We start from the raw sequence: 15,497 nt of genomic DNA, 5'->3' as shown, positions 1-15,497 counted from the left end.
CGGAACCTTGATGCAGCTGCAGCGAGGGACTGTTTTCCCCACTGTCGGCCCCTGTTCGGGGACCCGAACTGTGGGGTCGGTGTCTGCTGTGTCGCTTGGGGCTTCGCTGGTGCAAGCAAATTGCCCTCTCCCTGCTGTGAAGCCTTGGCTCTTGGAGGGGTAGGCGAGTAGCCAGGGTTCCGGGGCTACGAGGCGGCCAGAAGTTTAAGGCTTTGCACCTCCTTCTTCCGAAGTTTGCACTTCTGCCGCATGGCGGCAACAGCCGCCACGAACAGTTCCTTCGGCTCGACAGGAGCGTCAAGGAAATCTGTTTTCTCTTTGTCCGACAGACTGGACAAGCTGAGCCACAAGACTCTCTCCCCGCCACTGCAAGGCTCATGGAATGGCCACAGCCAAAGGTCTGGGTTAGGCTTGCCAATAGCTAGGAGATTATGCATCTCCAGCATCAAATCGGTTTTGTAGGCCAGCAGTAAGGATGTAACATTCAACGCCCGTACAGAACGTGCAGCAGACACGTAGACCCATCTTACCAGAGAGGGAAGTGCCTGTCAGCGATGAGGCACAGGGGTTGAGGTGGTTGGCCAGTAACCGGTGGCTTGCCAAGGCCCAGCTCTTCCATGTCCTTGACATTCATGTTGGCAAAAAGTCTGGTTTGAACCTTGCCGGTCAAGGGTTTGACCCAGGTACGTTTAGCTTCCGCCAAGCAAACTGGGATGGCTGGGAGGAATCGCTTTCCTGGGACGGTACGAGAGGGGAGGAGGTCATGCCCTCACCATCAACCTCGTCGATGACGAGTTCCCCTTACCTTTCCCCCTCCTCCTGGCCAAGTGTGGGTAAAGGTCCTCGGGGTAGCCATCCAAGACGTCGGCTCATGAGGGCTGGGTCTGTGAGGCAGTGTGGGAGACTAACCACGCTGGGCTGCTCTGGGCGCTCCCTACAATGGACGCATGACTCGGGGTCGTCGAACGCCTCGTGTGTGTTCGAGACCCAGGCAGACGACACAGGGGGTGCATGTCCTTGCCTGACATGGTTGCCCCGCATGGACATGGATGTGCCGGTGCTGGGGCAGGGGCCTTGCTCGGTACCCCTTGGGCCAGGCTAGCAGGCTCCATGGCTCCAAAAAACAGCTAATCCTTGAACAAAGTGAAACATAACTAGCATTCGCCACGTGGGATAATAGCTTAGCTAGTTAGCTCAGTGCTAGCCAAAAGAAGCTAGCACAGGAGACAAATGGTAAAGTCACCCAACACAGAAGATGAGAGCTGAAAAATCTGCGCTAGGCGGCGCACCTGAGAACAGTTAAGCAGGAAAACAGGGATCAAGTTGTGCTGTGGAGAGTTTAGAGAGGTACGTGAGGAAGAGAGGTGAGAATGACCAGAGGGCTGGTGAGTGGCTCCTTATCATGCGGGGAGGGGCTCACCTCATTCGCCACTCGACCTGTCTGTCTCCAACAGACGTGTATAATTGGTTCTTCGAGCTTCTGAGATTCAGGTGAATCTCACATCTGAGATATCGAAACGAATAATTGAAAGATAACTCTTTCTCATTTTCCTCAAGAGAACGAGCATCCTCCTTTCCACTACGCTTCATCTCTCTTACTCCATTTCCTTCTCTTTTTCCCACTCTCTCTCGCTCTCTTTCTCTCCCTGTCTCTTCTTCTTTCTGATCTGGTGACCTACATCAGGTGATACCCTCATGCCACTGCCTCAGGGCGCCACAAGACACAACACACTCTCTATATCTTTGTTATTTTATCTTCTCATCTCTCCCCATGTTTGTCTTTCCCTCTTTAATCTGCACACCACACTAGTTTTCTTTCCCTTCATGCTATTTTGTCTTTCCTTTGTCACAGACACAGAAAATGGACTCTCCGTCTCTCACAGCTGTCTTCTCTTCGCCACCTCTCTTTTAACTCTCTCTTTAAATTGTTCCACCTCTTTGCTCACTGAAACACCATTGTCTGCCTCACTTTGTCTTTTTCTGTTGTGGGTCCACAGCAGTGACGTGAAGTCAGGGTAGGAAGTGTAGGCAGTGCTTACCCTGTGATAATCTAATAAAAAAAAGATGTTATGAAAAGCCAAATTAAATTAAAATTATATCAAATATTGTCATTCTTTTTTGTTACCTAATGTTTTTTCTTAATGATTCGGATGGTTTTTATGCTCTAAATCTCAGGAAAGGAGCCAGTGTATTCATGCCTTGCTTTTCATCCATTCAAATCCATTCAAATCGTTGACACTGCAGCTGGTGCTGACTACAGCTTTGCCTAGCTTAAAGTAGCCTCATTCGTTGCATTGAGCCAAAACTTAAGACCAGACAGAGGCAGCATACAGGAGCTTTACAAGACGTGACATGACAGGCAACCACCATCTGCCTCACTGCTAGCTGTCAGGCAGGCGAACAGTGAGTACGGGACTGTCCACTTCATTACCAAATAATACTTTACACCCAGACTTTTACATATCTTGGACATTTACTTTAGCTTTGTAGGTGTAATGGTAATGGGAATTACTTTTTATGTCAGTGTGAAAATGGAACTGAAGGAGGCCTTAGGGATGCGTCTCCCACATGACCGTGGGCTTGCTGTGTGCATGAAGAATAAAATAATGGACATGGGGTTCTGCTGTGACTTATACAATGCTGTCACAGAGAGGTTCACTCTGAAGGACAGACAAATGGACAGACTTATATCAACATCCTTAGCTTGCCCATTCACTAAATATACTGTTAAATAACTCTGAATGACACCCAATAGCTTAAGGATGCTTAACGCCAAAGCTATCTTATTTGCATTAGCCAACCCTTATGCTGAGGAAAACTAGCCAGTTTGCTAATACCAACCCTGCACAAACCTGTGGCTAACTCTGCTGCTGCTGCACTTTGACTTTCTGGCTCTCCACCTTCTTTCACTGCTGCCTGCTCGTGCTCAACCTGCTCCCTTTTTTTGGCTCTCTTTCGGAAGACGTTCAGCATATCCATATTTACTCTGTTCTACGCTGCAGACTCTGACTAAGTGACAGGCTGCTGAACGATGACATTGACATCTAACAGGCGCTGTAGGGGTGGGGGAGAGGTCAAGGGACGTGAGTGGTCCACTGCGTTGTGAAATCTTGACCAATCACAGCAGGCATCACGTCACTCTAGGGGCTTCTTGCAGTGCCTGCTAATACCTAGCTCAGTGTATTGTTTATTTTTGTCATAAAAATGTGTCAGTAAATACTGCATAGCACAAGTGATGCGTGGTTATGGATACTCATATCAGACTCAATTTTATTTTTATTTCTATAGTTATAATTATTATTATTATTGAACCATAAAAAGATTCAGGTCTGAAGCCCCGGAAGCCCAGGCCTAATGACGTCACTGCCACATGGATGATGGGTGGAGATTATGCAATTTCTTCAACTATACAGCAATGGAAATACAGGAAAGTAGGGATGCAAATTCAGTTTAGAGTAGAATGCAAATGCTTTTAGATAGGGTTCTAAATGTGCATTTTTCTAGATTTAAGATCATTTATGGTGAAAGAAAACCTTTTTAGAAAACTATTGTCAGGTGTAGCATGGTACATTTAACTAAATAACATACTCTATTGCATCATTGTGATTGAGGGAGTAAAGAATTAGTTGAAGATGAAGAATCGTGAGTCTGCAGCAGGTCTGCATTGCGTCAGAGTCAGCGAACGGAGAAAACGGGAGGAGAGAGGGGGAAAGAAGGGGAAAAGGGAGGAGAAAGGCACAAAAAGGGAAGAGAAGGTCTCTCTCAACTGACCTATATACAGTGGTGGAAAGCCCCCCCATACTGCAATACTGATGTGTAAAGGGCACTTTCAAACACAGGCAGGCTAACAGGCAGACATACATGTGTGGAGCGGCAGGATGGGTGAGCGGTAGTCAGGCAGAAAAACAGATACACAAGACAAGTGACAGATATATTGATTAAAAAGACAAACATTCATATTCATAGACAGGTATAGAGAAAATCAAAGAAAGATATAAAGGCAGGCAATCAAACAGCCATGGATAGAGAGAGACAGACTGACAGAAAGATAGAAAGTCAGACAGGGTTGTATTCAGGATCAGCTGTGATGGAGGATCCTACTGACAGTTACACAGAATCACACTACAAATGAATGAAACAGAGAAATGTCATCAAGAAATAAGATAGATAAGACTACAACCATACATTCACCACTGATACAGATATCAACGTTGATATTGCATCATTTGGGTTATTGTTGCAAGCATGCAGGCTACACTATTGGAATTTGTTCTGCTTTGCATTTCACAATTGCCTGTTATAGGATTTAAAAAAGTCTAAATGCCATTGACACATTTGTTGTTAGGATGTTGGTGAAAGAGGAAGTCTTTGGTTTAGCGATTAGGTAATAGCAAACTGCGATCTGCTACTGTATTAAGAGTCATTAGACTCTTAATCCTGCAGTAACATTCCCTGTGATAATCCTAATCTCCACTGTACTGTACTAGCCAAGGCAAACCATAATCCCATAATGTATATCCTCTACTCCACTCCTCTCATCCCTTTCTCCCTAAATCCACTCTTCCCTCACTTCCTAAATGCGTCACTCTCTCCCTCCCTAAATCTGTCCTTCTCTCCATCTCTCATTCACTGTTCCCACCCCACTCTCCCTACACAGCAAATTGGCCAGTGTAGATATTTCCGTGTGTCATGCGTCAGTGTGTGGCGGTAGGACGGAGTCAGGCGCAGGACACAGAATTTAGTAAACAACGTACTTTACTAAACAAAAGTAACAGAGCATATCTTCCACGCAGGGAAGAAAAATACCAGCTCACAGGGAAGAAAAATACCAGCTCACAGGGAAGAAAAATACCAGCTCACAGGGAAGAAAAATACCAGCTCACAGGGAAGAAAAATACCAGCTCACAGGGAAGAAAAATACCAGCTCACAGGGAAGACAGCAAAACAACGAACAATCACGCACAACACCATGACGAAACCAGAGGGTAAAATAGGGACACAAATTAACGTGATGGGAATCAGGTGTGTGCAATCAAGACAAAACAAGTGGAACACAGAAACATAGATCGGTGGCAGCTAGTACTCCGGTGACGACGAACGCTGAAGCCTGCCCGAGCAAGGAGGAGGGGCAGCCTCGGCTGAATTCAGGAGTTAAATTCACTCTGTAAGAGTGAAATTAACACTTGTGGTGTAAAATATCCCCCAGTGTTGGTGTTAATAACCAGAGTAATGTTTTACACTGTGGAGAGTAAAACAGTCCCATCAAAACCACACCCATCATTATCATATTTCTCAGCATGCTCTACTGCAGGTAGATTTTTTTTGATTGTTTTTATCATCTGTGTTTTTGCATGTACATTGATTGATTGATACATTTTATGCTACACAAAGATAGATAACATATATTTTTCTAAACTAATCCAATCAGTTAGTTAGATTTATTGCACCTGTTACTGAAATGTTTGTTCGGTTTAAATGGTTTAGGTAGTGTTTCTTTAGGTAGTGTTTTTTCCCCAAAGTTTCTTAACCCTGACAGTCATTCTGAAATCAGGTTGCAGGTGAATACAAATTCCAACTGTTGGATATCCTAACTCTGGCTGGATTCCAATAGGAATTACACATAACTTTGTAAACCATCATAATGTGACTTGCAGGCCTGATGTGGCCTGTAAACCAGCAGTTTCCTAGCACCACTGTGTTAGGATAAAACTAGGCCAACAAGTAAGGCCTTATGATATATGTAATGTATTGATCAAATCATCAAATCAAATCAAATGTATTTATAAAGCCCTTTTTACATCAGCAGATGTCACAAAGGGCTTATACAGAAACCCATCCTAAAACCCCAAGCACAGTGGCTAGGAAAAACAATCTAGAAAGGCAGGAACCTAGGATGAAACCTAGAGAGGAACCAGGCTCTGAGGGGTGGCCAGTCCTCTTCTGGCTGTGCCGGCCAGATCATTCTTCAAGTTGTTCAAACGTTCCCTCTAGTGGCCCTGTCCGACGATACCCCCGGACAGGGCCAACCAGGCAGGATATACACCCCTCACCCACTTTGCCAAAGCACAGCTCCCAAACCACTAGAGGCATATCAACAGACCACCAACTTACTACCCTGAGACAAGGCTGAGTACAGTCCACGAAGAGCTCCTCCATCGCACGAGCCCGAGGGAGCGCAAGACCGGACAGGAAGATCACGTCAGTGACAACATTTTAATGATAACATTCACCTAGGAACTCACTTGGTGAAAGCCACAGGCCTTTAAAAGGAAATAATTCAACAACCATGTCTCTGTCACTAACAAATACAGTCATAAGTGTTAACTCTACAATTTACTAAAAAGAAAAGGCTCCCTGGGAAATATGCAAATTAAGCTTTACACCATACAGTGTTAAAACAACACCCAAAATATTATTCACTGTTTCAAGTTTCAAGTTTTATTAGTCGTATGTACAGGATACACATGGTATACACTGTCCAACGAAATGCTTACTTGGAGGTTCCTTCTCGACAATGCAACAACAATAATAAATAATAAAAGATAAGAATATGAACATAAAGTAAATGGCTCAGGAGAATAGAATAAACATTTTAGCATAAGTATAATACAGGAAGTCACAATTTATAGTCCAATATTTACACGTGTTTTGGGAAGGGGGGATTGGGGGAAAGTGTTTAAATTGTGCAGTATTTAGCAATCATAAGAGTCTGGTAGCAGCAGTTGTGATGTGTGTGTGTGTGTGTGTGCGTGTGCATGTCTGTGTGGGTGCGTGAGTGAATGCATGTGTGCTAAGGTGCAGAAAATCAGAGCAGGTGGTCAGTCCAGTTCAAATGTTCATCAGTCTGATGGCTTGTAGATAGAAACTGTCTCTGAGCCTGTTGGTATCAGACCTCATGCTCTGATACTGTCTGCCCGACGGTAAGGGAGAGAACAGCTCATGGCTGGGGTGTGTGGGGTCCTTGATGATGCTGCGGGGCTTCCTCAGGCACCGTTTCGAGTAGATGTCCTGGATGGGTAACATTACAGGTGTTCATTTCTTACACTGAAAAGGGTGTAACAGCGTCAACACCAAGCAAAGTGAGTCCAGTTTATTCTAAATCAAGTGTTCTGATTCAGAGGGGTTGGGTTAAATGTGGAAGAAACATTTCGGTTGAATGCATTCAGTTGTGCAACTGACTAGGTATCCCCTTTCCCTTTCCCTATGTTTTACACTGTAGGTGTTGAACATTACTCTACAGTAGAGATATGCAAACACCACACATAAGTTCCTTTGAACACTTTAAGAGTAAAATGGGGAACACTGCATCAGAGTTAAATATTGTGTGGGACCCACATGTTCACTGAAAATAGTTTACATTTTACACTTTCAGAGTTAAATATAAACCATTGATTTTGCTGTATCCACACTTTCACTGTCCATGAATGTGTTGAGATGTGCATCACTAGGATTACTGACAATGTGGTAACACACAGTAGTATAGCTCTCCACGACGGGAAACTCACGTCCTTCCATGGTAACTCACCTCCTGACCTGATGTGACACAAAGACCACTGGGCAAAAACTGGTTGAATCAACTTTGTTTCCATGTCATTTCAACAAATACATTCAATGTGATGACGTTGAATCAACGTGGAAAACGGATTGACATGGTGATATTTTTGGTTGATTTCTCATTGAATTCAGGTTAGTTGACAACTCAACCAAATGTAAATCAAAACTAGACGTTGAACTGATGTCTGTGCCCAGTGGGAGAGAGTGTGTGTGTGCAACAGGGTTCAAGGTTATCCAGTCAGTCACACTCCCTAAAGCCAGACAGTGTTAGGTTTAGTAAAAGCTACCAGTTTACATTATGAAACATTGACAGCACCTAAACCTCAATTCCCTTGAGCTCTCATCAAAGTCTATTCCATTTACACACATACAGGTACATACTGTACATGCAAACATAGAGAGCACACACGCACGCACGGCACCGACACGTACACAGTAAACAGTAAACAGAATAGTAGAAAGCCTAATTAAGTTGGCTTTGAGTCACAGTCAGGGGTTTGGCCTGAGGTAATGCTTCCAGGAACAAAGATGTGAAGGTGACCTAAATGTAGGGTTAAAGTCCACCTATCTACAGCATTTAGAGGCCCATGTCCATGTGTTTATCATTAGTGTTAATCCAAATGGCCTCTAAATGCTTTATAATAGGGTTTACACAGGGACAATTACCTACCTACATGTCCTTAGGTTTGTATGTACACATGTGGAGAGGAGACATGCACACATACAAGAGAGAGAAAGAGAGAGAGACATTTGTTCTAAAATGTGTTAATAATACTTCAAAGTAAGCGGAGGGTCATGTAGGTACTGAAAAGTACTTCCCTGTCATTTTGCTGCCAACCCTGCTTGAATCGTGTAAACTGACCTGTGCCATAAAGGTATAGACTTGTTGACAGAGACTGGACTGTACTGTGCTGACATACCTGGAGGGTACACTATTGCATAATTTAACCAGCTCTGATTCTGTAGTGTGTTGTTGTTGTTGTGTTCTCCTGGTTCTAATTGTATCTTCATTAAAATGAGCAGCATGAGGTCCAGATTGACAAGGGAGAGGAGTTTAAGGCCTGTATTCAAGTGTAGGAGTGCTGATCTAGGATCAGGTCCCCCCTGTCCATTGTGGCGTACTGTGGACAAGCCACCAGGGGGAGACTCGTCGAGGCCTGGTGACAGACGGAGTCTACATCACGCGGCGGTGGCTCCCTCTGCTGGACGTGCCAGGTCTCGACGGGTCCTCCGGCCAGGACTAATTGGAGCTGATTGAAGCTGGTGAGTAATCAAGGGTCTGATTGCTCACTAGCCATACGGGCCCATAAAGCTGCCAGGAGGGCAGCACACGGGAGGCTTGGAGGTAGTGAGAGGTTGCTACCAGACAGATGTCCTCACGATCTGATAGACCCAAGGGGCTCGGTGTTCTACCCCAGAGGAGACAGCATTCCCCGGAGCCCAGAAGGCGGTCTCCTGGAGGAGACCAGTTTTTTTTTCTTTTTCTTAATTGTTGTAAATAAACACCCTTAACTGAGGTATCACACTTGTCTCCGTGTCTGATCTGTGTAAACGTCTTGATCAAACCCCCTGGTCTGCCACGTGATGGAGAATGCGGGCAAGTCTGACAATGTGGTCAGACCAGGGTTGACGTTTTTGCAGTATCAGCATGGACGAGTTGATAGCTCAGTTCGTTCGGGACCAACAAGTGCAACAGGACATTCAGGAACGAATGCTGGAAGAACAGCGTCTACAGAATGTCCGCCTGCTGGAGGAAGTCAGAAAGCTGCGAGGAGAAACACAGACCGAATCGCATCCCAATCAGTTTTTAATCAAGCTAACGGAGGATGACGACATCGAGACCTACCTCTGCACATTCGAACGGACAGCACTCCGGGAAGGATGGCCCAAGGCGAAGTGGGCGAGTCTGTTGGCCCCCTTCCTGTCCGGAGACACCCAAAAGGCGTATTATGACCTCAACACCGAACAGGAGGCTAACTACGACTGTCTCAAGAGGTAGGTACTCAGCCGCTACGGGTACAGCCTGGCCCGTCAGGCCTACTGGTCCCCGACTGGAGGTTCGTGGCCAAAGCTTCCCCCCGAGCCCAGATGAGCGACCTACTGTGCATCACCAGGGCATGGCTCCTAACCGACGTAGCCACTCTCCCCGTTATCGACAAAGTGGTCATGGATCACTTCTTACGGGCGCTACCACACGACATGAAAAGGGTGGCAAGCCTATGAGCGCCCCAGACCTTGGAGGACCTCTTGGGAGCCGGGAAGATGCACCAGAATACCGAGGCCCTGCTGAACCTATTGAAGAGGTGGCACGTGAGGACAGCCTTGGCCATGTTATGGTCAAAACCCGGGACGTCGACAAGCAATGAGGACCTCGGACCAGCCCAGAAGCAAGTTCTCCGGGAGCTCGTCGATTGGAACGACATCAGTTTGTTCGACGCCTACCCCATGGATGAGCTCGTCGACCGGTTGGGAAAGGCCCGGTACATCAGCACCCTGGACCTGACCAAGGGATATTGGCAGGTACCCTTGAAAACGTCCTCTCGGGAGAAGGCGGCTTTCTCGACACCGGACAGTTTATACCAATACCGAGTCCTCCCGTTTGGTCTCCATGGAGCCCCGCCCACGTTCCAGCACCTGATGGGCCGTGTCCTCCGACCCCACCAACAGTACGCATCGGCATATTTGGATGACATCATCCACAGCCAAGGTTGGGAAGAGCACCTGACGCGCCTCCAGGTGGTGCTGGACGCGCTCAGGCAAGCCGTGTTGACCGCGAATCCCAAGAAATGCAAGCTGGGGTTCGAGGAGGTGGAGTACCTGGGGTATTTGATCGGACGGGGGAACGTCAAGCTCCAGGAGAGGAAGGTCCAGGCGGTTCGTGACTGGCCCATTCCTTGCACCAAGACACAGGTCAAGTCCTTCCTGGGGCTGGCGGGATACTACAGCCGGTTTATCCCAAACTTTGTGGCTATAGCCTCCCCCCTTACCGATCTGACCAGGGCCCGCCTCCCAAAAACAGTGAAGTGGTCGGATGAGGCCGAAGCGGCGTTCAGGCGCCTGAAGGAAGCCCTGTGCTCCCATCCGATTCTCGTGACACCCGATTTCCAGGTACAGATGCTGGTGCAGACGAATGCCTGCGACAAGGGACTAGGGGCCGTCCTGTCCCAGGTACACGGGGGGGAGGAACAGAAACTATAAGAGCTGAAATGATGGTGAAATTAAATGGTGAAATAAATCACACTGAAAAGGATGGAGAATGGAGTGATGGAGGAGTGAGTCAGCCATGGCGAGTGGTGGTTTGGATTCATAATATCAGTCTGTTGTTGATGGGTGCTGTTTGGCTGAACAAGCTTCAGTGGAAAACTAATGGTGCCTGTTAGGAACAACGGATGAAAAGAGAGGAAGACAGAGACAGACAAAGTCCTCGCCACACCTAAATAAGGGGGGATAGAGGGAGAGAAAGAGGAGAAGGGGAAGAGGGAGGGGGAGACCAAGAGGGAAAGAAAGAAAATGAAAAATAGGAGAAAGAGAGGAGCGATAGGGAGACTTGTTTCCAATCAGAAGTGCCAGAAGATTTGCCAGAAGTGCCAGAAGATTTGAAAGCGTGACCTATTTCCTTCAAGGTAATTTATTGGTCCAATTTTCACTCCAATTGTTAAAACAGCAAATGAAACACTGACCCATTTAAATCAACAACATTGCTGTTGGGGATGATTGGAGCTGGAAAGAAGAAGAACAATCAATTTCTTCTTGTCCAATCAGCCCCCTTGTGATCCAGTCGTGACCTCCGACCTCTACTACTGTCTCCCCGCTGACCCGTTTTTCCCCTTCAACACTCCTGACGGAAATAGTCCCTTTATGAGATATTGTGTAAGACTCAATTTGAAGAGAGATGAGAGGGTCCAGATGAAAATACAGTTTTGCCTTATTTTACGTCTTTCAAAATCACACAAATTTTGGCTACAGTGCCTAATGACCTATACAGTTACATGTAAACCACCCAAAAAACTGTCACAGTTGAGTGATTATTTGGGCTCCTGAGTGACGCAGCGGTCTAAGGCACTGCATCTCAGTGCTTGAGGCGTCACTACAGACCCCCTGGTTCGATTCCAGGCTGTATCACAACCGGCCGTGATTGGGATTCCCATAGGGCGGTGCACAATTGGCCCAGTGTCATCCGGGTTTGGCCGGTGTAGGCCGTCATTATAAATAAGAATTTGTTCTTAACTGACTTGCCTGGTAAAATAAATAAAATGTTACGCAACATTTCAGTTTCAGAGGAAGGAGTTCAGTAAAGTCAATCTCTCTCGTCTGAACATACTCTGGTGAAACAACGCCCTCCAGCCCTCAGTGCATTTGTTTCTACCGTCATTCTGTTTGAACACAAAGAGCAGCCAGTACACTGCTAACATGTGGTTTATTGTACGTGACACAGGTCCATACTGTACACCCTGGCCAAACTATACTTCTCTCTCCCACGGCCCTGTTGACATATGAACACTGCTATCTCCCTAACCACGGAGAGACGGTGCGTTGCAAAACATGCAAATTGAGGTTTGAATCACTCCACTTAATCTTTTTATATGACTGACATATACTTCCTCTATCAAGGGTTAGATAGAAGCTTGGAAGATAGACAATACTTTACAGAAGTCTGTAAAATTGTAACATAGAACTGAGTTTCAGAGCCTAAAGCAGGCATTCTAAAGTTCCGACAGAAGAAAAGTTCAATTGAAAGGTGAGTCATATTTGGTCTTAAAAAGATTAAATGATGTAGGCTACACATGTGGTTATTTATGGAGTATTTCTGATACAGTGTCTTCAGAAAGTAGTCATTCCCCTTGACTTTTTCCAAATTTCATTGTGTTACAGCCTGAATTTAAAAAGGATTACATTTAGATTTATTGGGTCACTGGCCTACACACAATACCCCATAATGTCAAAATGGAATGATGTAAAAAAAAAAAAAAAAACTGGGGGGGGCAAATTAATATAACATGAACAGCTGAAATGACTTGAGTCAATAAGTATTCATTCAACCCCTTTGTTATGACAAGCCTAAATAAGTTCAGGAGTAGAAATGTGCTTAACAAGTCACATAATAAGTTGCATGGACTCTAATAATAGTGTATAACATGCTTTTTGAATGACTACCTCATCTCTGTACCCCACATACACATATCTGTAAGGTCCCTCAGTCGAGTAGTGAATTTCAAACACAGATTCAACCACAAAGACCAGGGAGGTTTTCCAATGCCTCGCAAAGAAGGGCACCTATTTGTAGATAAAAAATAAACATACATTGAATATCTCTTTGATATGGTGAAGTTATTAATTACACTTTGGATGGAGTATCAATACACCCAGTCACTACAAAGATACAGGCATGTAGACAGTGAATGTTCCTGTGTGGCCGAGTTACAGCTTTAACTTAAATCTACTTCCAAATCTATGGCAAGACCTGAAAATGGTTGTCTAGCAATGATCAACAACCAATTTGACAGAACTTGAAGACTTTTGAAAAGAATAATGGGCAAATGCTGCACAATTCAGGTGTGGAAAGCTCTTAGAGACTTACCTAGAAAGACTCACAGCTGTAATCGCTGCCAAAGGTGCTTCCACAAAGTATTGACTCAGGGTTGTGAATACTTATGTAAATCAGACATTTCTGTATTTCATTTTCAATACATTTGCTAAAATTGGGGTATTGTGTGTAGATGGGTGAGATTTTTGTTTTAATATTTAATCAATTTTGAATTCAGACTAACACAACAAAATGTGGAATAAGTGAAAGGGTATGAATACTTTCTGAAGGCACTGTAAATGTCACATTTTCACTTAAACAACAGTATATTGTGATAATCCAATCTACTGACAATATTTGCCATTTATCAAAGATGTATTTCACCGTACAATACTGTGCTATGGTGATTTTCTAAAAAAGGGAACCTCTCTTTGTGGTTTTGCAGAGATATTAGTCAGCTAGTGGGAAACCCACACCATTAGGAATCATTTCCATACAGAACACCCATTTCCTTATAACTGTAGATGCCTGACTTTAAATTTTACCCAGATAAGTGACAAAAATAAATAAAAAGCAACTTATTCTAAAGCCATTTTCTTTAGAAGGAGTAATATAGCATCAATCTCTGAGAGTGAAAGTGAAAGGAGAGGGGGGGAAATAACAGGTATGATTCTGATTCTTTTCATATGACTGTTTGGCTAAATAAAGTATGTTATGCACTGAGGAACCACATTGTTCCTGTAGACCTGGTGCACACAAATACTCATATTAGACAAGAGTCTACTACTATGAGTACATCTCAATAGTCTAAAGTGGATTCTCTGCTGGCCTTTTCTCCATCATCAGCACTCATCTAAAAAGAGACCAGAGGTGAAAGAAAAGGGGTTAAGGTGCAGGTTTGTCCTCCACTTATTTCACATTAGAGCAGATTAAAGGGCGACTACACTTCCTGATTTGGCTTCGTTTTTCATCAATGCTCATTATGAAATGCTAGCAGCCATGAATGAAGGCAAACGAGAGTTGTCTTGGGGGTGTGGTTTGCCTTGTTTCTCACAAGTGTAGCAGGTCGTGAACTCTGCAAACAACCTTTCTACACTCAGAGAAAGAGAACAGTAAATGACTATGTTTTTTTTAATAATCTCACTTTAGGTAGCTATGTGTAACAAGAACAACACCTTCCTCATAGAGATCCTCCAAGGTGTGAGCTACCTTTCTGTGTTTCTGGTGGGCCTGCTACTCAACATGGTGTCTCTACGTGTCTTCTTCTTCAAACGGCCCACGTGGACGGATACACACATCTACATGCTGAACCTCGCCGCCGCCGACTGTGCCCTAATCCTCTTCCTCCCCTTCCGCATCTACGATGCCTTCCAGTGTTTGGCCATAACGCACTTCTGCACGTTTCTCATCTCAACACATTACATCAACATGTACGCCAGTATCCTCACCGTCACCGCCATCAGCGTCCACCGCTACCTGGCGGTCAAGTTCCCGTTCCGGACCAGAGCGTGGCGATCAAAGAAGGTGGCTGTGGCGGTGTGTGGGGCCATATGGGTTACGGTAGTAACAATATGTGGTGTGTTCAGTGACGCCAACTATCCCAACCAACTATTTACATGCTATGAGAGATGTAAAGACTTCCCATTGCCTGTTGGGTTCCTTGTGGTTCTAGAAGTGCTGGGGTACCTTCTCCCGCTCTTGATTATAGTGTTCTGTTCCACACAGACCATAATGGTTCTGCTGAAGGAGAAGGATCAGGAAGAAACCACTGTGGAGAAGCAGAACATTGTTGGCATTATAACAGCCAACCTGATCGTCTTTGTGGTTTGCTACACACCCATCCATCTTGGGTTTCTGCTGAAGTACCTGGCCAAAACAAACCGCTGGGAAACATTAGAATTAGTGGATGGTTTTTGGCTGGTTTGTGAATGGATCGCTACCACAAACTGCTTCTTGGATTCCATTAGTTATTACTTTCTGTTGAAACAGTTTTATTCTGAAGCCAGCAGATCAGCAGAAGTTGACATGGGCCCAGAGATTGCATTAACCACCATTCAAACTGTGAACACACACACCTACCCCGATAATTAGTCATCATACCCCTCCCTCCCTCCATGTATTACACCGCCAGAATAACGTCATCATGTTTTTGACAACATCTCTTTTATTAAAATAATACTTTAAATAAAGTTTGTGTATGGGTGTGTTTGTGTGTGTGTGTGAGAGAGAGAGAGAGCGGTGTGGACGTGTTTACTATACTTGTGAGGACCAGAAGTCCCCACAAGAATAGTAAACAAACAAAAATGTGACTAACTGGGGACATTTTGTTAGTCCCCACAAGGTCAAATGCTATTTCTAGGTGGTTTAGGGTTAAGGTTAGAATTAGTGTTAGGGTTAGAATTCGGTTTAGGAGCTAGGG

The sequence above is a fragment of the Coregonus clupeaformis genome, chromosome 14 (genome assembly GCF_020615455.1).
Source record: "Coregonus clupeaformis isolate EN_2021a chromosome 14, ASM2061545v1, whole genome shotgun sequence".
NCBI classification, from domain to species: domain Eukaryota; kingdom Metazoa; phylum Chordata; class Actinopteri; order Salmoniformes; family Salmonidae; genus Coregonus; species Coregonus clupeaformis.
The sequence above is the reverse complement of the archived record's forward strand: the minus strand, read 5'-3'. Positions refer to the sequence as shown.